Genomic DNA, 5708 nt, shown 5'->3' with positions numbered 1-5708 from the left:
CTTTTAGTACCAAATGAGTTTTGTTTTGAACAAAACTTGGCACATAAATCTAACACAATACCTTGAGATGGAACAAAAAGTTGGGGTCAAAAAGGATTTGTCTAATCAATTTTAGAAATTGAAAAGCCCAATTTAAATGCTGCTGGACCACCAAATTAATTCCCATGGGCATTTTGGGAATTCAGAAGAGGTTGGTTTCAACATGACAATGATCAGGGAAATTTATAGGATAAGGTGAACATTTTAGTTTTACTGCTCGAAGAAATAATTTATTCGACTTATTTTAAATTTGAAAAAGGCTTTGATTTTTTGACAAGTGGCAAGCTGCATAGTAATCACGATGACATGGCCACCATTAGGGGGAGATTACTGTAGTATGATTCTCGGGGCGTTACAGCTGCTCTCCACTGCCTCTACGTCTGTCCTCATCAACAAGCTGAGTCCCCCTTTTGCTCTTGGCCAAGGGGTCAGACATGGTGACCCCATCTCACCGGCGTTGTTCATTCTGGCTATGGATGCTATCCACGGCATGTTGGAGTGGAGATGTAGCGCAACCTGCTCCCAGATCTTGGGTACGGCAGGAGGGTTCCCAGGGCGTCCATGTTCGCCTATGATGTGGTTCTGTTCTTCTCGCCGAATCCAAATGACTTACACGTCATATCTGCCATTCTGCAGCTGTTTGGAGAGGTGTTGGGGCTGCGGATTAACATGCTTAAAAGCATGGTCACTTGCATCCGATGTGATGAGGATGTGGTACAAACGGTTGTGGGACACTTTCAGTGCATAAGTCAACCTTTTCCCTGCACTACTTGGGCATTCCTCTATCTATCTACAGGCTGAAGCGTTAGGATTTGCTGCCTCTCATCGATAATTTCTCCAACAAAATGAAGGGATGGAAGCCAAAGATGTGGCCACGGCGGGTCGCCTCACACTCACTCGCTCAGTCCTCATGGCACTGCTAGTTCACCTTATGGTGGCGCTGCCGATGCCGGCCTGGGTGATCAAGACCATCAACCGATGATGTCGAAGCTTTATTTGGAAGGGCGAGGAAGAGACTAATGGTGGTCACTGCCTGTTACCATGGTCACGGGTCTTTATGCCCTGGGAGCTTGGTGGTCTCGGGGTTTTGAACCTGAAATGTTTTGGATTCGTGCTGCGCTGCAAGTGGCCTTGGCTGCGCTGGGAGGCGGACGAGAGACCGTGGCATGCACTACCTGACACCATGGAGAGGGAGGTAGAGGCACTTTTCAATGCGGCTTGCCGAGTCAGGCTGGGATCGGGTGAGATGGCCAGATTTTGGACAGACATGTGGATGGAGGATGGCAGGTCCGTGGCTCAGATGGTGCCGCAACTTTTCTCCTTCGTCAAGGACCGAGGGCGAACTGTCAAGGATGCCATCCACAATCAGGCTTGGACCAAGGACATCGCGGGCGGGCTATCTCTTCCCGCCATAGCGCAGTACCTTAAGGTTCGGGATTTGGCTGAGGCCACAACTTTGAATGCTGGAGCCAGGGACACACCGCGCTGGATGTTGACGGCCGATCAGCAGTTCTCGGTCCAGAGTGCCTACAGTTTGTTCTTCCTCGGCAATATTCGCTTCGCCTGCTCGAAGCCAATCTGGAAGTCCAAGGATCCACCACGTTGCAAATTCTTCATGTGGCTTGTGGTGCACAGAAGGTGTCTCACGGCAGATAACCTGGAACGCAGAAACTGGCCGTCCAATGGATCGTGCCCCCTCTGTCTATCAGCGCCGGAGGACTAAACTCACATTTTCGTTCACTGTCGTTATACTCAGTAGGTTTGGATGCACTTTAAATCCTGGTCGGATGCGGATTTTCTAATCCCTGATGCTAGTTTTACATCCACAGAGGACTGGTGGCTACGGGCTAGGGCTGCGATCCCTAAGGCTGTCAGGAAGAACTTTCACATGGTGATTATTCCGCCGCACTGGAGGGTTTGGAAGGAAAGGAATGCCAGAATTTTTGATCAGATGGCCAGCTCACCTTACAGGGTCTTGGAACGGATTAAAGAGGACGTGTCTATGTGGAGGGCTGCGGGATGCATCGTTGATCTTCCTACTTAGCCAGGGTTGTCTGGTTTTCGCCCGTGTGTGTTTTTCTGTTGGTACTCCCAGGACTGTTACGGCTAGGGTGCTATGTGGGGTTTTCTCTTAGACTGTTCCTTGTTGTACTGAACTTCTTTTCTCCCTTCTAATAAAGATCGGCCATGGACCCTTCGAGAATGTTGATACTCTTTTCTATAAATTTGATCGAAGTAGAGATACTTTGCCTTCGGACAAAATTATATGCAGACTAAAAAGGAGCGGAGAAAGTATATTTTCCTCCTGTTTGTGCGAGCTACATACATATACATAGTGTTGCTGCCTGCTTGACTTGTATCCAAGTAAGGAAATAACTTGACTTGTGTAGTATCAGACTGGTGTGACTGTGCATCAAGAGCGGTGATTCTGAACCAACTATAGTAGCAAGAAAAGAAAGCTGTTGCCATCTCTAAAGAGCCCAACGTTTGTTGACTAGCTGCTACCTGCTGAAGTGCGCTGACCCAATCCAACCAGGAGTTATCTTCTTTTTGCTGATCAGGAGTAATCTTGGCTCAGAAGGAAGAAAAGGAAACGAGCACCTCGCCAACATGTTCAAGTGACAACGATCGAGTGGTGCTGCGGCACTGCGTCTGCGCACCAACAGTGTTACTACTCCAGCTCCACGCTCGACGAATACTCAGGAGTCGTGCACTGTGCAATGAACGGTACGGCGCATTGGTTGGTACTGTACGTACTACAGAGAGTAGAATACGTTCCATTTCCAGGGTCACTCACTGTGATGTGAGAGAACGGCGAGCTGCAAAATGGAGAGTAGAATACGTGCGTTCCATCGTCGTGAGTTCCTGGCCGCGTCGCATCATCCATGGTGGTGATGGTGTTGGAGATCACACATGATCCACCCATCGCATGACACGGACATGGGACACGCAGGTTCATGCGCATATGCTCCTCCCTTGTCAAATCTCTCATCTCCTATTGCTCATCAACCTAATTGTTCTGCTGATCCGGCCGAATAACAAATACCAAAGCTAGAACATAATAACAAAAAAAAAGAGACTAGTAGCACTAGTAGTACGTGTTGGGGCATGGGGCGAAAGCAAGTCAACCAAGGCGGTTCCGTTCTCGGAGCCTAGAAGGCCGAGACGGTGGCTACACGGCTTTACGCACCCACGCAATCCGGCGCGCGCCACACCCGAACCCGATGCCTAGTTTATGGGCCGCGCGCGTACGTCCGGCTGCGCCTGCACGTGAAGCCCCAACGCCCGGTTTGGGGATTCCAACAAAATATTTCCTGGAAATGCCGCTCGGATCCGCTCAAATATTTACGCCGGGCAAAAGGCCGCTTTACTACAGCTTCCATCGATCGGACGCCGAGCTCGCCGATGGAACGGGTGGACGTTTTTACAGCGCCACCTCATTTATTTGGGTCCAAAGCATCTGCAGTTACCTGGAGTACGACTCACTATCCAGGTTCTTGGAGGTGACCTGACCACGTCGGCGTGAGGTTTCATTCGGAATAGCGTCGTATAGCCGGCACGCGCACACGGTGGTGGGGTTTGTTTCGCAAATACAATACAGTAGGCAATAGTAATGGGCGTGTTACAGCAAAAGTTGGCAAGGCAAGACCTCACCGCCTGGATCTGGACGGCACATAAGAGATCGGACGGCGTCCGATAGCCACAGTGCAGAGTACCCCGAGCTGGCCGAGTTCATATAAGACGCAGTACCCATGCCCGATCCCTTCCTCAGTCCCTCCCTCTCCCACCCCAAACCTCCACTGGGTTCCCACTCCATGCGGCTCTGAAATCTCCCATACATACTGCGCCCTGGAGCTGTGGCTCGGCGTCACCACCACCGCACCGCCTCTCGCGCGCGTACGTCGCCGGCCGCCGCCGCGGTCCCCGTTGTACCTCATGGCGTCGCGGCTGCCTCCACCCCGATGGCGGTCTTGGACACTGGTATTTGAGGTACGAGCTTTCGGTCATCCAGCGGTTGCTACCTTAATCACCAAGCAATCTCCACATGTTTTGCCCCTGACTTACAGTACCCTTCTCTTCTTTGTTGATTCTGTCTCCCATCATCAGATAGACAGGACCAACTGCAAGGCAGCCGAGCCTCGCGGGCAGGAGGAGTTGCACACACATGGAGAGTTCAGACCGAGAGGATTCTGGCCACGGGGAGCACCGTCGGCGCTGATTCGCCCATAGCAAAAATATGGTGTTATCCTGATTGAGCTTTTCTTCTACCCACCATCCTCCCCCTTCGTTTCCTCCTCTTCTTGCTGCGTTGTTTGGGTCTTCTTGACCTTGCAAGACCTTTTCTTGACCTTGTAAGACCCAACAATGCCACATTTCCCCTCACGTTCTTCATCTTCTTATTCCACCTCCTTTCCCTGGCCATGTTCCTTTTCACCCCTCTCTCTTCCATCTTTCTTCCATCTATCCCTCCTGAGCTACATTTTCTTATAGTTGGATTTTTTATATTCAAAGTATTGGGAACAAGATGATACCATGGAGTGACAAGTGAAGGAGATTCTACCTCCTTTGTCATACACGTGTGTAGATTCATCATCCCCACGTTGTATTTTCCTCTTTTGTTTTGGTTGTAGAGAGTAAAGTTGATCAGATACAAAAGCACGGACCTTGTCGCCATAATGCTCATGCACGTGGAGTAGGAGCCTACATGTAATTGAGCATGTTTATGTATGCCAATGTTGTAATGAGTTTGCTATTCCTGCTTGAATAGAAGCATTTTGATGCTGTGGTACTGTTGAGAAGAACTGTTCATTTTGGCAACGCAGAGGCACCGCGGTATTTGTGTGTTGTCATTTCGTTTTGTTGCGCCGATCTACAGAAGTTCAGTTATGTCTCATCTTTGTGGCATCGTAACATTCGACCCTACTCCATATATTGATCACCTGCGATGCATTTCAAGTTTTCAACATCGTACTTGTGATTTACGAACAACTTCAATACTACACTTTTCCCTGCAAAAAAAGAGAAGAAGAACAGCGCTGCATTTTGCTCTTTATTTTATTCCATAGCCAGTCAGGTCTACTGATAATCTGAGAGCTTAAGAACTCGTGATGTAGTATACGAGTACCAACAAAGTACTAATAGCAGTAGTACTACAATCCTGGACAAGCTAGCAGGATAGTTTCAGTTAAATAGTCTAGCAGGATAGTTTCAGTTAAATAGTCTTGAAAAGTAGAGGAGAACAGTTCCAGTTAAGAAGAGTCTAAACAAAGAGGAACAGTTTCAAATAGAAGAGGAAGATTCAGGTTGGTATAGCCCTAGTATGAAAATCATTACAAGAGTCAATTCATAGCACTCAATGTATGGAAATTTATGGAGCTGCCAGCGTATTAAATCAAGTACTTCATCTCTAGCTCTCTCTTTCTGTGCACCTAGAAAACTCGTGACTTGAGATTTGGTCAGGTGTACATATGTCACAGAAACATGCTCCTGGATTGATCTCCAAAAAAAATTATGAATTTATTATATTAGTACTAAGAATCATCCATGGTCAATTATTGGAGTGAAACAAAGAGGTTTAGAGATAATCCTTGGGGGGTAAGCAAGATATAAAAGCACTGGATGAACAAGATTTGGATAACTTAATCAAGGACAAGGAAGATAATAGGTCA

This window comes from Aegilops tauschii, chromosome 4 (genome assembly GCF_002575655.3).
Source record: "Aegilops tauschii subsp. strangulata cultivar AL8/78 chromosome 4, Aet v6.0, whole genome shotgun sequence".
NCBI lineage: Eukaryota > Viridiplantae > Streptophyta > Magnoliopsida > Poales > Poaceae > Aegilops > Aegilops tauschii.
The sequence above is the reverse complement of the archived record's forward strand: the minus strand, read 5'-3'. Positions refer to the sequence as shown.